The 18896-nt window shown below is 44.6% G+C and overlaps 1 protein-coding gene across 5 annotated transcripts in view; it reads right to left on the reverse strand.

Annotated features, from left to right (window-relative positions):
• TRMT9B (tRNA methyltransferase 9B (putative)) overlaps positions 1 to 18896 on the reverse strand; it is a 69254-nt gene that overhangs the window by 35874 nt on the left and 14484 nt on the right. For 2 of the 5 annotated variants that reach the window (XM_086380739.1, XM_086380741.1), the window contains exon 3: positions 9992 to 10254. The exons of the other annotated variants lie outside the window; for them this stretch is intronic. The gene's annotated coding sequence lies outside the window, so the exon portion shown is untranslated. The remainder of the gene's footprint in view (positions 1 to 9991; positions 10255 to 18896) is intronic. 5 annotated transcript variants of the gene reach the window in all.

Genomic DNA, 18896 nt, shown 5'->3' on the forward strand with positions numbered 1-18896 from the left:
CTTCAGCATCATTCCTTCCAATGAATATTCAGGACTGATTTCCTTTAGGATGGACTGGTTGGATCTCCTTGCAGTCCAAGGGACTCTCAAGAGGCTTTTCCAACACCACAGTTCAAAAGCATCAGTTCTTTGGCACTCAGCTTTCTTTATAGTCCAACCCTCACATCCATACATGACTACTGGAAAAATCATAGCTTCGACTAGAGGGACCTGTGTCAGCAAAGTAGTGTCTCTGCATACTGTCTAGGTTGGTCATAGCTTTTCTTCCAAGGAGCAAGTATCTTGTTCCTTGGAAGTCACCATCTGCAGTGATTTTGGAGCCCACGAAAATAAGTCTGTCACTGTTTCCATTGTTTTCCCATCTATTTACCATGAAGTGATGGGACTGGATGCCATGATCTTAGTTTTTTGAATGTTGAGTTTTAAGCCAACTTTTTCACTCTCCTCTTTCACTTTCATCAAGAGACTCTTTTGTTCTTCTTCACTTTCTGCCATAAGGGTGGTGTCATCTGCAGGTATTTCTCCCAACAATCTTGATTCCAGTTTGTGCTTCATCCAGCCGGGCATTTTACATGATGTACTCTGCATAGAAGTTAAATAAACAGGGTGACAATATGTCCATATGCTAACCTCTTGAATTTTTAAATGTGACCTCTTTTAGAAAAAGCCTTTTGCAGATGTGATTAAGTCACAAAGATCTTGACATGAGATCCTCCTGGATCCAGGTGGGCCTTAAATCTAATAACAAGCATTCTTATGGGAGATGGAAAAGGAGAAGGCCACTAAAGACAGAGACAGAGGCTGGAGCTATGCTTCTAAGCAGAGGAGCCCCTGGAGCCACCAGCAGCTGGAGGAGGCACCTCCTTGGAGCCTCCAGTGGGAGCTTGGCCCGTCTTTCTCACAGCCTTGGTTTGTGCCCATATTCCAACCTAGACTCTTGATTCTGTGCAGTCCCTAGTGTATTCCAGAAATTTTTCTTTCTTATTGAAGATATCTAGACTTAACTTCTGTTGCTTGCAATCAAAAACTTTGACGAATTTTTAAAGTATCAGTAGTTGTTACAGTCCAGTCTATTCAGAGAAATATGACCATTCTGAAAAGCATCGTTAATGTTTTCAAAAGGAATCTGGCAGCTAATGGCTTACAGTAGCAAAAGGCTAAACCTATCAACCCCCACGTGGTCATAGGAATTAGGTGTTGAGAGAGGCAAGGCTGTGGTGACCCAACAGTGCCGTTCCCAAGAACAGTACAGCAGGCCATGAGGAATTCTGGAAGGGCCGTAAGATGTTTGCAGAGCTTCCGAAGGAGTGAAACAAATGGAGATCGCATTATTCTTAACCCAAGCCTGATTCTCTTATGTCTTGAAGCTGTAGCTGAAAATTAAACTCCAAGTTAGAGTTTGTGGGTTACCAAATTAGGTGAATTTGCAGAGTCACTGAGTATTTTATGAGAAAGTTAGGACATTTCTTGGGAGGAGAGATTGGGACCCTGAGAACAGGACTGAGAATTAATGGGTGCAGCACCTCCTTACTTCCTTGTGGACCCTACAGTTCCCCACCCCCACAGTGGGTTTCTTGCAAGAGGGACTCAGTTCACCCCCTCCACACCTACAAAATACCTCCACCTCTCACTGTCTCCAGCTCTGTACCGGCCACTTTCCTGCATGGTCCAGGGAGACAAAGGCAAGCCCCGAAGGCTTGCACCCCGGGAGAATTACAGACAGCTGAAGCTAGAAAGCAGAGAATGCTGGGGTAAATGTCCACACACATGGGTTCAGAGGGGGACTGGCAAAAGGAGAAATATAATTTTAGATTGCCCCAGGTTTATTTATGACAGGTGCCCTTACCAGATGTTCTGCCAACCTGACCAAAGCAAGGGGCTCCTAGGAGCCTGCCCATCAGGTACATCAGAGTCTGGACTCAGTAGTGGCCCAGACAGAATGGAGGTGCCACACATTGCTTGGCCAGAGGTCAGCTAAGGTCTGGTGAGATGGCTGCTGCATGCAGAGAGTGGTTACTGGATTGCTAACAGAGAAACACAGTTCAGGGAAGAATGCTATGGATAGGCTTCTCAGAAGGGCTCACTACATGAGGATATCTTGTTTGATTTTTTATTATTTATTTTGGCTGCATCAGGTCTTAGTTGGGGCATGCAGGATCTTTGCTGTGGTAGGCGGGCTTCTCTCCAGTTGTGGCTCTCTGACTTAGTTGCCACATGGCATGTGGGCTCTTAGTTCCCTGACCAGGGATCGAACCCACGTCCCCTGGGTTGCAGGGCAGATTTTTAACCACTGGACCACAAGGGAAGTCCCGCCGTGGCCGAATATTTTTGACTGAAGAATATAAGATGGCCAGGCTACCCCCTCCTTCATGACTCCAGAGCCTTGACTCCTTGGGAGCACGAACCTCTTGGGCTGCCATGTTGGCAAGGATGGAGGCTATATATATGTGTGTTTGTGTGCGTGCACTCAATAATATGGTGCTTCTTCCAGGCTGACCCTGTTACCCCCACAACCAAGTGCTCAGTCAATCAGCAGAGGTCCTAAACCCTCAGCCCAGGAGGGGGTACAGAGCACCAAGGGAACCACACATTTGCCTGGTGGTAGGTTGATTGTCTGGGGCCACTTTTCATCATGGAGGGGGCAGCAAATGGAGGCGCATTAGAAGGGGGCTGGGGCTTCCCTGGTGGCTCAGATGGTAAAGAATATGCCTGCAATGCAGGAGAGCCTGGTTCGATCCCTGGATCAGGAAGATCTCCTGGAGAAGGGAATGGCCTCCCACTCCAGTATTCTTGCCTGAAGAATTCTGTGGACAGAGGAGCCTGGCAGTCTACAGTCCATTACACGACTGAGGGAGTAACACTTTCACATTTTTTTTCTTTGCCTTCCACAATTCCGTTAGCAGCACCATCTCCTAGCACTACCTCCAGGGGGCTCTTCTTTGCCCTCAGGCTTCCAGCTGGGTTTAGTCAGTGAAGGGCAGAAGCAGGATTTGGGAGGAGACAGAGGTGGAGTTATTTATTACATCATGTCAACTGCCTCCCACAAGGGCCTGGGTTTTTTTTTTGTTTTTTGTTTTTTTTTTAACTTTACAATATTGTATTGGTTTTGCCATATATCAACAAGGGCCTGGGTTTTAACAATGGCTTTGTTTCTCTCCTGAAGGCCACAACTTCCATGGGCTGCTCTCTCCTGAGATTAAAGTTCTCATTAAGTAACTAGTCTTTTTAAAATTTTTATTGGAATATAGTTGATTTACAATGTTGTGTTAGTTTCAGATGTATAGCGAAGTGAATCAGTTATGCATACACGTATATCCACTCTTTTTCAGATTCTTTTCCCATATGTCATTAATAGAGTATTGAGTAGAGTTCCTTGTGCTGTACATTAGGTTCTTATAAGATATCTATTTTATATATAGTAGTGTGTATATCAGAGAAGGCAATGGCACCCCACTCCGGTACTCTTGCCTGGAAAATCCCATGGACAGAGGAGCCTGGTAGGTTGCAGTCCATGGGGTCGCTAAGAGTCGGACACGACTGAGCGACTTCACTTTCACTTTTCACTTTCATGCATTGGAGAAGGAAATGGCAACCCACTCCAGTGTTCTTGCCTGGAGAATCCCAAGGATGGGGGAGCCTGGTGGGCTGCCGTCTATGGGGTCATGGGGTCGCACAGAGTCGGACACGACTGAAGCGACTTAGCAGCAGCAGCAGCAGCAGTGTGTATATGTCAATCTTAATCTCCCAATTTATCCTTTCCTGCCTTTCCCCCTGGGTAACCATAAGTTTATTTCCTACGTCTGTTACTATTTCCGTTTTGTAAATAAATTCATTTATACCATTTTTTTTTTAAGATTCCACATCTAAGAGATATCATATGATATTTGTCTTTCCCTGTCTGGCTTACTTCCCTCAATATGACAATCTCTAGGTCCAGCCCTGTTGCTGCAATGGCATTATTTTGTTCTACTAGTATTTATCCCTTTCCCTTTTAAGCCCAGGATGATAAATGTGCCCAGCTGCTACCCCAGAACGCTTCACCATCCCTGGTCAGTTTCTCTAGGGACCCTGCTGTTGGGGATGAGACAGACATTTCCCTCTCTTCCTCAGGATGCTGTGGTGTGTGTGTGTGTGTGCGTGTGTGTGTGTGTATGTGAAAGAGAGAGAGAGGGAGAGAGCAGGGAAGTGGATATCAAAAACAATATCTCTAAATCAGTCGTCTCCCCAGTGTCCAGGTCCTTCAGCATGGATGTTGCCCTAAGGGTCATAAAACCAAATTTCATATTGTGCTAAATCACTTCAATCATGTCCAGCTGTTTGCAACCCTTTGGACTGTAACCTTCCAGGCTCCTCTGTCCATGGGATTCTCCAGGCATAAATACTGGAGTGGGTTACCATGTCCTTCTCCAGGGGATCTTCCCGACCCAGGGATCAAACCTGTGTCTCTTGCATCTCCTGCATTGGCAGGTGGGTTCTTTACTGCTAGCACCACCTGGGAAGCATAAATTTCATAGTATTCAGCCTTAAAAAGGAATGGAAATTCTGACATGTGCTGCACCATGAATGAAGCTTGAAAACGTTATGTCAAGTGATATAAGCCAGACACAGAAGGACAAATACTGGGTGATCCACTTCTGTGAGCTTTCTAGAGTAGTCAGATTCATAGAGACAGAGACTGGAGTGGGGGTCGAGATGGGGCCTGGGGGATTTGGGAGAGCGAGAGGGGGAGTTACAGTTTCATGGAGAGGGAGTTTCAGCTTAGGAAGAGGAAAATCTCGAAGTTGGTTGCACAAGAATGTGAAGGCACTTAGGCCACTGTCTCTACACTTAAAAATGGTTAAAATGGGAAGTGTTAATGGACTTCTGCCCGTCCTCCTGCATGACCTGCTTGGGTATTGTAGCAAGTAGCTTCAGCCCATGAGGCTAACTGCCCCCTCAGGTCTTTGGGACCATGCCTGTTGTGAAGTTGTGGGCCTTGCACCCCCTTCTCCACAAGCTGTGTTGTGGGCGTGAGGGCTCTGCAGACAATACTTCTTCCTTGCCAAGTGGCTTTGTACCCAGGATACACTGCACCAAAGCGAGTCCTGGAGGTGAGAGGAAGGAGGGGGACCAGCCTCTTTCAGGTTGCTTCCTGTTCCTGTGAGTGTCACCTGGCAACAGCCCTGTGCCCTGGCAGACCATTTGTTTCTGGGAGCAGTCAGTCCCTAGCTCTTTTGCGCTCTCCAAACCTCAGCCCTTTGCCTACCCCTGAGAGACCCCTCCATGCCAGGCAGCGCCCAGGCCAGGAGATCTGCTCCCAGACCCTCAGGGCCCCCTGTCTGGGCTCTTGAGGAAACAGCACTAGCTGGCCAGTGCCAGCTTCCCAGACTCTGGGTCCTACCTCCATAGACCCTCTCTAGTCCCCGGCGTCTGGTTGCTGCTCTAGGGGCCCCTCCTCTAACCCTCCAGGTTTTGAAAAGCCCACTCTCTTTTCTTGATTCCACCAATGCAGGGTGGCAATTCAGTTGCTTTTACCGTCCTGCCCCTATGACTTTTGATCCTCTAATGTCTGTTTAACCATCTCCTTGCATTAAATTCTCTCTGTTAACGTAACTGGTGAGGTTTCTGTTTTCCTGACAGCATATTGACCAATATTACTGTATTCCTGCACTTCTGTGCAAGAAATGAAAACAAGAGAGTGTGTTCCATTTCAACAACCTGCTACAGTTGCGTATTGCCTATCTGCTTTAACTAGTTTGTAAGCACCATGAAATCAGCTGTTTTTGGTTCACTGAGCTATACACCCTGTGAATGCAGGCACAGAGCAGGCACCCATATCGTCTTCATTGAATAAATGAACAGGAAATATTTAATTTGAATATAAAAAACCGGAATAATTCTAGTCATGAAAATGTGCTTGTAATATATAAATATACATGCAGATATCTCCAGGGGGAAAATAAGTAGCTGGAATTTGCAAACCTCTTTCTGAAATTGTAGCAGTATCCATTTTATGTCCTCCCCCCCATTCTCTTGTTTAATGATTTCACTCAGTGGGGGTTTCTCCATATTTTTCTTGTGCTTTTGGGGCATGTTATCCATAAGTAGTCAGTCGAGGTGATATTGTGATTTATACTAAGAAATATGTATTCACCACTGTTTCTTGCCCAGAGCTTCTAAACCCTTATAATGTCCTGTATGAAAGCCTTAGAGGCATCTTTTGTTATGTGTTTTTTTCTCAGTTCCTGAAACAGTTCCAGAGCATAAAGGTGAAATGGGAGTCTTTTGTTATTAATAAATAACAAGCCCCTTTCAACCACACCAGAGTTTCCGTTAATGAGGTGACCTTTGGAAAGTCCCTAAGGATGATGCTGGTTGCCTGGGGGACCATGTGATTAGAGAGTTGGACCTAGCGGCCTACGCCTCAGCCCTCCAGAGAGTTCAGACACCAAGGGCCAAGGATTTAATCAATCACTCCTCCGTAAGGACTCCAAAGGATAGGATTTGGAGAGCTTCCGTGTTGGTGGACAGAAACCCGTCCACGTGTCAGGAGGGTGTCACGCTCTAAGCTCCAAGGGCAGAAGCTTGGGGCCTTGAAAGGTCCAGATCCCGCCCTGTGCATGCCGTCCATCTGGCTCTTCCTGAGTTACGCCTTTTGAGAGACAAGCTGGTCACCCAGTAAGTAAAATGTTGTCCTGAGTTCTGTGAGCCACTCCAACAAATTAATCTGAGTAAGGGGTCATGGGAACCACCAATTGATAACCAGTGGTCAGAGCACAGAGGACAACCTGACTTGCCAGTGGCATCTGAAGTGTGTGTGGTGGGAAGGAGTGTGGCCGTCTTGTGGGACTGAGCCCTATCTTGTGTGTCCGAGTCTGGCTCAGGTGGGTGGTGTCAGGATTGAGTTAAATTGTAGGATACCCATCTGGTGTAGCAGAGGTGCCTGATGTGTGGGAAGGCTCCACGTCTGGGGACCCACAGTGAAGCGGTGTGAGAGCAGAGGAGACGCACGAGGGTGCTCTTCCTTTACATTCATTCAGTCGATAAAATACAGTTTGAAAACTGAAACACCAGTAGTTACACTTCACAAATAAAAGACTTCAAAAGGAGAACTCGGGGAATTTTGATGTGATGAAAAAATAACTGTATTGGTGACCACATAGGCTCACGTCGTCACTGCTGTGACGAGTCACTTGGCACGTCGCTTAGCCCCTCTGGGTATCTGTGACTTCATCTTTGATATAAAAATGTATAGATCATTTGTAAAGTGCCTTCCTTCATTTTAGACTCTTGATGCTTCAGATAGAAGAGTGCTTTACCATCCCAAGAGCACAAGAGAACTTTCAAGCCTTGAGACTCTATCCCAGACTTGAATTTCTTCTCATCACTGTCCTCAGGCGTATCCTTTCCATAGATGGAGCCTGGCAAAGTGTGAAGTGACTGACAGTCGAATAAAAAGCTTTGGTGCCAATTCCTATTTCCAGGTCCAGATGAAATTCTAAATTTCTGTAGCTCATACGTTTTAAACTTGTCTGGGTATCTTTAAGACCCTAATCTGCAGAGCAGTGTTAATACTGAAAGCTGCATGAAACATCTGACACTCGGAATACATTGCAAAAGCTCAACAGAGACCAGGTCAGAGCAGCCAGCTCTTCTTTTTCCCTGACATTTAAACGGATCAGACAGCCCACAACGCACCAGCCTGACTCTGAGCAAGGACACAGGCTCACGGGAGGGAACCCTGCATCCATGGAGCCATGAGAATGAACCAGAATAATGATCCACAGAAGGAACTGGAAAATGGTCCACAGAATGAACCGGGATAATGGTCCATGAATGGAACTGGAAAATCGTCCATGCAGTGGACTGGAATAATGGCCCACAGAAGGAACTGGAATAATGCTACAATACAGAGTAGTGTGCAACTGCCATAACCATTCTCTCTTTACGGTTCTGTGTGACAAAGAACAGTGCAACATACATCACAGCAGGATCCTCTATGACCCACCTCCCAGAATATCGGAAATAAAAGCAAAAATAAACAAATGGGACCTAATTAACCTTAAAAGCTTCTGCACATCAAAGGAAACTATCAGCAAGGTGAAAAGACAGCCTTCAGAATGGGAGAAAATAATAGCAAATGAAGCAACTGACAAACAACTAATCTCAAAAATATATAAGCAACTCCTACAGCTCAACTCCAGAAAAATAAATGACCCAATCAAAAAATGGGCCAAAGATCTAAATAGACATTTCTCCAAAGAAGACATACAGATGGCTAACAAACACATGAAAAGATGCTCAACATCACTCATTATCAGAGAAATGCAAATCAAGACCACTATGAGGTACCATTTCACACCAGTCAGAATGGCTGCGATCCAAAAGTCTACAAATAATAAATGTTGGAGAGGGTGTGGAGAAAAGGGAACCCTCTTACACTGTTGGTGGGAGTGCAAACTAGTACAGCCACTATGGAGAACAGTGTGGAGATTCCTTAAAAAACTGGAAGTAGAACTGCCTTATGATCCAGCAACCCCACTGCTGGGCATACACGCTGAGGAAACCAGAAGGGAAAGAGACACGTGTACCCCAATGTTCATCGCAGCACTGTTTATAATAGCCAGGACATGGAAGCAACCTAGATGTCCATCAGCAGATGAATGGATAAGAAAGCTGTGGTACATATACACAATGGAGTATTACTCAGCCATTAAAAAGAATACATTTGAATCAGTTCTAATGAGGTGGATGAAACTGAAGCCTATTATACAGAGTGAAGTAAGCCAGAAGGAAAAACACCAATACAGTATACTAACGCATATATATGGAATTTAGAAAGATGATAACAATAACCCTGTGTACGAGACAGCAAAAGAGACACTGATGTATGGAACAGTCTTATGGACTCTGTGGGAGAGGGAGAGGGTGGGAAGATTTGGGAGAATGGCATTGAAACATGTAAAATATCATGTATGAAATGAGATGCCAGTCCAGGTTCAATGCACGATACTGGATGCTTAGGGCTAGTGCACTGGGACGACCCAGAGGGATGGTATGGGGAGGGAGGAGGGAGGAGGGTTCAGGATGGGGAGCACATGTATACCTGTGATGGATTCATTTTGATATTTGGCAAAACTAATACAATTATGTAAAGTTTAAAAATAAAATTAAAAAAAAAAAAAAGGAAATTCTACCAAACATACAAAAAAAAAAAGTTGGTCTAATGCTACTTTAGAAACAGAACAGAGGAAAAACAGGCTTATGTAAAAGACATCACGGAGTCAAAAGTTCAAGGACAGGGAAAGAACAGACTGGTCTGTTTAAGGACAGCTGCTGCTGCTGCTGCTAAGTTGCTTCAGTCGTGTCCGACTCTGTGCGACCCCATAGACGGCAGCCCACTAGGCTCCCCCGTCCCTGGGATTCTCCAGGCAAGAACACTGGAGTGGGTTGCCATTTCCTTCTCCAATACATGAAAGTGAAAAGTGAAAGTGAAGTCGCTCAGTCGTGTCTTGACTCTTTAGCGACCCCATGGACTGCAGCCCACCAGGCTCCTCCGTCCATGGGATTTTCCAGGCAAGAGTACTGGAGTGGGGTGCCATTGCCTTCTCCGTTAACGACAGCACATGTCTACAAAAGTGAACAGAGTAAATTTGCCTGTTGTTGTTGTTTTATATCTAAGATGAAGTCACAGAGACCCAGAGAAGATTGTTTCTACATTTTTGTTCACAGAGGTGAAATACAATGTGTATGTGTACAAAATGTATATGAGTAAGAAAACATAGTTTTCATTCCTGGAAGAAAACCGAGTAGTGTTGTAGTGATCATCAGGGGGGCTCACTACCAGTGAGGGAGCCTGGGATCTCAAATAATTCTCTCTCTCTCTCCCCCCCGCAACCAAACATATACACACACACACGTACATATACATATTGTGTATATACACACATGTGTATACATATGTGTATGTGTTTATATATATAAGTAACACAAAACAGGACAGTGGACTCACAAGCCATGTGAACACAGAAGCAGGCAGCTCTGTCCCATCCCAGGGTGGAAGCCTGGGTGTAACCGTGATGGGAGGGACTCCGGCTCTCGCAGGTGTCTGAGGAAGAGATGCCTCTTCGACGGCTTCTGAAGGACGGCAGGTCGGTTGCATCTCTCTGTGACGCTGCTCAGGCCAGGCCAGAGTAGTTAATACAGGGCATGTCGTCTGTTCATCACGGCTTGGCTCTTCTCGTAATTAGCTGACATTGTTGGATTGGAAAATACCTGTGGAGAGGTGGGGGTGTCTTGCTGGTGCCTCCCGTGAGCGACTCAGAGCTGAACCCTCTGGGCTGCCTCGGCTCCTCACCCTGAGGGTTGATCCCTCCCAGAGGGGGCGACAGAACATCCCGGCAATAGGGACTCCAGGTCTCACATCAGAACATCACCCGGGTTCCTGGTGACTGATTCCCTGACAGGATTCCTCTCACTCTGACTGCATGCCATAAACACCCAGATCTCAGAGAGCATGAGGAGATTCTAGTAATTAAGAGCGCTGCAGTAGCTCTTTATGACAAATACATAAGAAATTGCTAAAGGATCAGTGTTTGTTCAAGAAGGAAAATTCTTCTTTTCTGGCAATTCCAAAGAAGAAGCCCATGGCTTTCTAGATGAAAGGAATAGAAATCAGGAATCTCTGCCCACTTTGTTCCCCTTCTGACCTCATCTTTATAAAACAGGCCACATCCCAGGAAAGGCACATAATTCTGCAGACCTGTATAGTCCCTTAGCATGAGTGTCTTTATGATCTGGGTAGCATTTCCTTTAAAACGGAAATTCATCTATGGTGGTATCTCTTTTTAGAAAATGTATCACAAGGTCATTCAGCCTGACAATGGTAGTGACAATGGTAAAACTTGCAACAGTGCTTTAATAGAAATTCATCATTTGCTAATAGCGTACTCCCAGTTATTGCGTTCATATGGACATTCACTACTTTCTATTTTAGAAAGACAGTGTTCTAAAAATGTGTTCAGCATTGGTCTGGCTTTCTAAGTTGATTAGTGATTGTAATTCTACTGTGGGAGGGACAGCTTTCATTCTTAACAAGAAACATGGAAAATTCAGGAGAATTTGCCTTCCCTAGAAATTATGAGTGTTAAAGAGTGGCTTTAATTAGGAAGGTTTAGCTCAGTAGGGGAAAAATGTTCAAAATAATCTAAAGGGAGAGAGCTTGAATTGGTCACATGCCAACAGAGGAAGTCATTTTCATGTCAACTCCACAGGAAGAGCCACTGGGGTAAGCAAATGTTTACCATTGTCCCTCTGACTTCCTGAGGTCTGCGGAGGGTCTGTCTGTGTGTGGAAGTGCTAAGATGGAGCAGGAGTTAACAACATGGTTTTGAAGCCCTGAATTCCTAAGTTTTCGCTCTGCTGCTGTCTGTGCCATCATGGAATATGTTTTCCTAAAGTCTCGGATGGCGTTTTGCACCACCCTTGTTGGCTTTTGCCTAACACATTAGTATTTAATTTAACTGACAAGATTTTGGGGCCCTGGGCATACCTTTAGATGATTATTTCAGAGAGAAAACAAATATAGGAAGTGATTTACCTTGTGCCCTAGAGTTAAACAGAATTTGCACACGAAATCCATAGAACATTTCTGCTTATCAACCCAATTCTTCTGTGGACTGTGAAAAAATTAATTTTCGTGCTACCTAGAATCTTGTCACTTATACTTCCCATAACTCAGAAGAATTAGCCAGTGGTGTTATGCTACCTGATCCTAAAATACCTTTGAATTATAATCACATAATGTAAAACTTGAAAGGGACACTGAAAAAGGTGAACAAGTAATATCGTAACCTCTATTTTTTGCTCCTCTGAGCTGGGGAAGTGAGGTGGTCAGCTTCCCCTCCCCTGCCATGCACCTCCCCTTGGGCCAACTCCAGGGCACACAGGCTCTGCCCACCTCCAACGGGACCTGTTTCTAGAAGCCTAGCCTCTCTGATCTCCTGCGTCTGTCTTGCTCCTCCTCTGGGAGGGTGGTGGTATGAGCATGTGCCAGCCAGCTCCTGTACTGGTCTGCGAAGTCCTGTGCTAAATAGACAGGTACTGAACTCCAAACAGAAGCAGAAGATATTAAGAAAAGGTGGTAAGAATACACAGAAGAAGTATACAAAAAAGATCTTAATGACCCAGATAACCACAATGCTGTCATCACTCACCTAGAGCCAGACATCCTGGAGTCTGAAGTTAAGTGGGCCTTAGGAAGCATCACTACAAACAATGCTAGTGGAGGTGATGGAATTCCAGCTGAGCTATTTCAAGTCCTAAAACATGATGCTGTGAAGGCGCTGCACTCAATATGCCAGAAAACTTGGAAAACTAAGCAGTGGCCCCAGGACTGGAAAAGGTCTGTTTTCATTCCAATCCCAAAGAAAGGCAATGCCAAAGAATGTTCAAACTACTGCACAATTACACTCATCTCACACACTAGCCAAGTAATGCTCAAAATTCTCTGAGTGAGGCTTCAACAGTATGTGAAACGAGAACTTCCAGATGTTCAAGCTGGATTTAGAAAGGCAGAGGAACCAGAGATCAAATTGCCAGGGGTCATCAAAAAAGAGAGAGAGTTCCAGAAAAACATCTACTTCTGCTTTATTTTCTACGTCAAAGCCTTTGACTGTGTGGATCACAACAAACTGTGGAAAATTCTCAAAGAGATGAGAATACCAGACCACCTTACGTGCCTTCTGAGAAATCTGTATGCAGGTCAAGAAGCAACAGTTAGAACTGGACATGGAACAACAGATTGGTTCCAAATTGGGAAAGGTGTACTTCAAGGCTGTATATTGTCACCCTGCTTTTTTAACTTATATGCATCATGTAAAATGCCCGACTGGATGAAGCACAAGCTGGAATCAAGATTGCCAGGAGGAATATCAATAACCTCAGATATGCAGATGACACCACTCTTACGGCCAAAAGTAAAGAGGAACTAGAGTCTCTTGATCAAAGTGAAAAAGAAGAGTGAAAAAAACTGGCTTAAAATTCAACATTCAAAAAACTAAGACCATGGCATCTGGTCCCATCACTTCATGGCAAATAGATGGGGAAACAATGGAAACAGTGACAGTATTTTCTTGGGCTCCAAAATCACTGCAGATGGTGACTGAGCCATGAAAATAAACGACTCTTGCACCTTGAAAGAATAGCTATGACCAACTGAGACAGCGTATTAAAAAGCAGAGACATTACTTTGCCAACAAAGGTCTATCTAGTCAAAGGTATGGTTTTTCCAGTAGTCATGTATGGATGTGAGCATTGGATTATAAAGAAAGCTGAGCGCCGAAGAACTGATACTTTTGAACTGTGGTGATGGAAAAGACTCTTGAGAGTCCCTTGGACTGCAAGGAGATCCAACCAGTCCATCCTAAAGGAATTCAGTCCTGAATATTCATTGGAAGGACTGATGCAGAAGCTCCAATACTTTGGCTACCTGATGCAAAGAACTGACTCACTGGAAAAGACCCTGATGCTGGGAAAGATTGAAGGCAGGAGGAGAAGGGGACGACAGAGGATGAGATGGTTGGATAGCATCACCGACTTGATGGACATGAGTTTGAGTAAGCTCTGGGAGTTGGTGATGGACAAGGGAAGCCTGGCATGCTGCAGTCCATGAGGTCTCAAAGAGTCGGACACAACTGAGAAACTGAACTGAACTGAACTCAAAATTTAGACCAATTTTAATAAAAAAAAAAAACAAAACCTGGGTCATATAGTTGAACATTAGAAGTATCTGAGGTTGATCCTTTTTGTTACCAAGATATTGTTTATTTAATCACTTCTGGGGAAATATTTCTAATATGCCACATACTTTTTATGTTTTTTTTCTTTTTGGCCATTCCCCACAGCTTCCCCACAATTTAGTTCCCTGACCAGGGATTGAGCCCATGCCCTCAGCAGTGAAAGCATGGAGTCCTAGCCACTGGACCACCAGGGAATTCCATTATATCTTTCTAAAGAGACTACATGATGCATTTGTAAAGAATCCGCCTGCAGTGCAGGAGACCTTGGTTTGATTCCTGGGTCGGGAAGATCCTCTGGAGAAGAGATAGGCTACCCACTCCAGAATTCTTGGGCTTCCCTTGTGGCTTAACTGGTAAAGAATCCGCCTGCAATGCGGGAGATCTGGGTTCGATCCCTGGGTTGGGAAGATTCCCCTGGGGAAGAGAAAGGCTACCCACTCCAGTATTCTGGCCTGGAGAATTCCATGGACTATACAGTCCATGGGGTCGCAGAGAGCCGGAGATGACTGATCGACTTTCCCTTTCAGGTTCATAGTAGAGCAGCAGTGCCCTCCAGCATCCAGCAATGCTAACAGAACCTCTGCATTTATGCTGAGTGGCATCTTGACTGTTTCTCTGCCCTGCACTGCTGTGGGCACTTTTCACTCTCTCTCTCCTCCTTTCTAATTTGCTGCTCTTCATTGGCTTGGCGTTTAAGAGAGATCAAACAACTAAACCTGTTGGAAGCCTACCTAAAACAGGAAGAAAAAAACATTTGGGTCATTAGAGGCATGTGTTTTAGATGAACCAGTTTGATGACATCTGTACTGTGTTGGTTCTGTGTTACGATCTGGGGGCTAAGAAAGGCTTACTGCCTCCTGCTCAGTCCTTGGGCGCCGGTCCTCTGATTGTCAAACTTCGTTTTTTTTTACCCAGAGCTCGCTGACCTCAGCTCCTGGCTGTGTGTTCATGTCAGTGCTAGTTCTGTCTCATTTCTACTGAGCTCCTTCTTAATAGCTCAGACCTTGCAATGCCCTCTGTTGTGTGCAGCAGCCCTCACCTCTGAAAACCAGCCAGTGCGTGACGGGGTTTGAATGTTTACATCACACGCTGAAGCATTCAATTCAAAGCGAGGGCCACAGCTATAAAAGCTGCACAGAAGGAGGAAATATGCCAGTTGAAAAAAAAAAGAAAAAAACGTCTAATTTGCAGGCAGCTTGCATTGTATTTTATAACAATATGTTTGACATTTTCAGCTTTCCTATGGCAGTAAATTGTACTTCTCCTAGCAGCAAGAGTTATTAAGTCTGTGCCCAGAATAAACCAGACTGTTTTGGAAAGTTTAGTTTTTTCAGTTTTCATATTCCATTTTATGACAATGTTGGTTTCTTCAGCAGTAAGCCTATAAGGAAGCTCTGTTTATTATTTCTAATTGAAAACTATAAATACCATTTGTACCCTTCACAGTTTCATCATAATTTACTTTAAAAAAATAAACAAATACAATTTGATTCTAAATTAAAAATTAAGTAAGACAGAAGATTTAACATAAAGCACTGATGGCAAGATATCTTGGTAATGGTGGTAAGCACTTAATGGAATCCAGGGTGCCATCTTCATGGACGGAATGTCCATGTCTCCTGCAGGATTCACATGTTAAAGCTCCGACTCTCCATGTGGCTGTATTTGGAGGGGGCCTATGCTATACTATGCTATGCTAAGTCGCTTCAGTCGTGTCCGACTCTGTGCGACCCCATAGACGGCAGCCCACCAGGCTCCATCGTCCCTGGGATTCTCCAGGCAAGAATACTGGAGTGGGTTGCCATTTCCTTCTCCAGTGCATGAAAAGAGAAAAGTGAAAGTGAAGTCGCTCAGTCGTGTCCGACTCTTAGCGACCCCATGGACTGCAGCCTACCAGGCTCCTCCGTCCATGGGATTTTCCAGGCAAGAGTAGTAGAGTGGGGTGCCATTGCCTTCTTGGAGGGGGCCTATCAGGGGGTAATTAAGATGAAATTAAGTCATAAGAGTATGGTCCTGATCCAGCAGGGTAGAGACACCAGAGAGGTCTCTCTCCACGTGCACACAGAAGGAAGGTCAGATAATGACACAGGGAGAAGGAGGCTGTCTGCAAGCCAGCAAGAAGGGAGCTCTCACCAGAAATCAGACCAGCTGGAACCTTGTGGGAAAACATATTTCTATTGTTTAAGCCACCCTGTCTGTGGTACTTGGTCATGCCAGCCCATGCTAAGACACTATTTTGTGACATGCACACTTATTTTACCAGGAAAGGCGATGATGTGTCTGTCATGAACGGGAACTCACTCACTCGTACTCAGTGGTGTCCAGCTCTGCGACCCCATGGACTGTAGCCTGCCAGGCTCCTCTGTCCATGGGATTCTCCAGGCACGAATACTGGAATGGGTGGTCATTTCCTCCTCCAGGGCATCTTCCTGGCCCAGGGATCAAACCCGCGTCTCCTGTGGTTCCTGCTTTGCAGTGGATTCTTTACCACTGAGCCACCTGGGAAGCCCCCCAAGGTGTACAATTCCAATGACATGGACATGTGAAATATTGAAAAATAAAGATGAAATACAATGTTTTTGATAAATAGTTTTTAAATAATAGCCCAAAAAGGACAATAATGACTTGAGTTTTTAAAAGTAGGCTTTTCCTTAGAAGGGCCAAGCAGTAGTGTACTTTCCTCACCAGGTCTTTGTTTGATGGCCTCCTAAACTGTTAGAAAATGAGACATTGAACAGCTCATGCATGAAAAAACTAGGGTCAGATGGGGGCAAATGGATATGAAACCAAAGCTTTCACTTTGATTGTTTACATCAGGATCTTAATTCCCTGGGCAGTCAGGGATATTGACAGAACAGTGCCTTTTCAGGCTAACTCTGCCCCGACTTCACTAAGAAAATGCAGACAGACCTCTTCCATTTCCATCTTTTTGCTTCACAGTCTCATGCATCCCTTTTGTTTCAGAATCCTCAGACTCCTCACCAAGGCTGGCCTCTCTCCTCCATGGATCCCGTCTTTACGGGGACATCAGCCTCATTCACCGCTCTTTCTGTCCCGGCCTTTGGCTTTTGCCCATGGCCTCCTCTCCTCGGCCAGCAGACACACGGAGCCCCCTCTGCTTAAACAGAAACACAAAGCCACACACAAGGCAAGCCCTGCCAGGCCCTGCCTCTGCTCTCAAGCTTTACCCTCGTCTTCCTCCTTCCTTTTCAAGAGGGGTCCATGAATCCCACCTGTCTGCTTGTCCTCCAGTCTCCTCTCAACCCATCACAGCCTGGCTGCCGTGTGACACACTCCATCACCAAGGTCTCGGGTCATCCTGCCACCTGTTTCCATCACTCGGTTTCAGAGAAACACCATCCTGGAGAGAAACTATGGTTGAGTTCCATAGGATGGTCATTTTGCTGGGACTTCGGGAACTCACTGTTAGTATGTGGACTAGAATATATTCTTTCTGAAGCCACTGGTCATCTTTCCAACATGAAGCCTCAGTTCAGTGCTGCTCAAGTGAAGGGTTCAGGATGCTAAGGAAGACTTGAAAGGAAATGGGTGCAGGATGTAAGGATGTTGAGGGAAGACCATGATGCTGGCATGGTCAGGCGAGGGAAATGTCAGCTGTGGAGTGAAGTTTATTTAAGCTCTGGGTCACAGTGAGAATGCACGCCGTTATAAATACTTGAGAGCCAATGTGTAAATAAAAGAAAACTATATAATTATGTTTCTGAATGACTAAAACCTTCCTGTACTAATTCTGCAAGTGCAGGGGTCTACCCTGCCACACTGTGGTCTAGTTTAAATAAATCCAAGGTCTAACTAAAGTAGTCACAGCTTTAACTAAAGTAATTGATACACAAAGTATTCAATAACCTGAATAAATGCTTTAATGATTACTATTACCTGTAAGAAAATTTTCTGTGTCGAAATACATAGTTTTCCTTCATTTTAAAAATTATTCCATTATCCTTCAATTTCCTTTTTTTTAATGGACAAATCATAATACACAAAACCCTGGGTATCATTCAGAGCAGCAAACTATGTGGTTAAAACTTTGTAACTTGACAGTTGAGTCCACAGGGTGTACCTTGCCTACAATGCAGTTTTCTGTTTTTAACAGCACTTACAGTGGGATTCCTAGTAACTTCTGCTTTCTGAACATTTGCTGTCATCCTAAAGTGGTATGTTATACATAAAACCATCAACATATCCAAAATATAATCATCTTAATGAGAATAAACATCTCCTGTATGCGCATACTTCCACTGCATCTCAAAAGGCCTAAAGTTTAACAAGTAAAATAGACAGATTACCTAACATAAATGACTTTAAAAATATCTGGCTGAACATTCCACTTGGAGGTTTAAACATCTCCTGCATACATAGGAATGTGCACGTGTGTCTGTGTAGCTTTTTTAAGGGAATGGCAGATTGTCTGGCCCAATTTTTCATGGTCATGTGGGAATATAACATTCTTGGCTCGCAAAACAAGAAAAGGTAGGTCTGCATTTCTGCCAACTAGATGCAAAGCCTCAAGAGCTTCCTGCAAAGGAAAGCCAGAGTGGAGAATCCAGGCAGTGTCTGCAGGAGGAAAAATTAATGGTAGAAGGTTGGAGGGCCTTGATGATGAATGGCCTTAACAGCTTCAAAAGCAGCCTTTTCTCTGGTTTCAGGCCTGTCTGTCAGTGGATTCTCTGGGCTCTGGTCCTACTCTTTAACCCATATTCAACTGGATGGCAAGAAGTAGTTTGCTCAGAAGTCTCACTGAGTACATCCTCCTCATCTCCTAAGAGCTTGGGTGAAATGTCAGTGCCTAGGGTGAGTGCCACTTGTGAAATGTTTCAGCTGGGCCTGGAATGACAGCAATGCTCTCATTTATTAATTTCCCTCAATTGAGCCATGTTCCCTGACATGCCGTTTCCTGGCCTACTGAAGGTAACATTGTCTACATTTCTCTAGCACATGAAGTACCTATTAATACATTTCTTTTAATATTTAGGTAATTTAAAAATTAACAGCATGCATTGGTGTGGAACTTTGGCTACAACTGATGAGCAAATCGTGATGCATTATTAAGTGTCCATAGTAGGTAGTAGACTTCACAGTTTGTATTGTTGTGTACTG

This window comes from Bos grunniens, chromosome 27 (genome assembly GCF_055505025.1).
Source record: "Bos grunniens cultivar Pamir isolate PY7600 chromosome 27, Bosgru_T2T1.0, whole genome shotgun sequence".
NCBI lineage: Eukaryota > Metazoa > Chordata > Mammalia > Artiodactyla > Bovidae > Bos > Bos grunniens.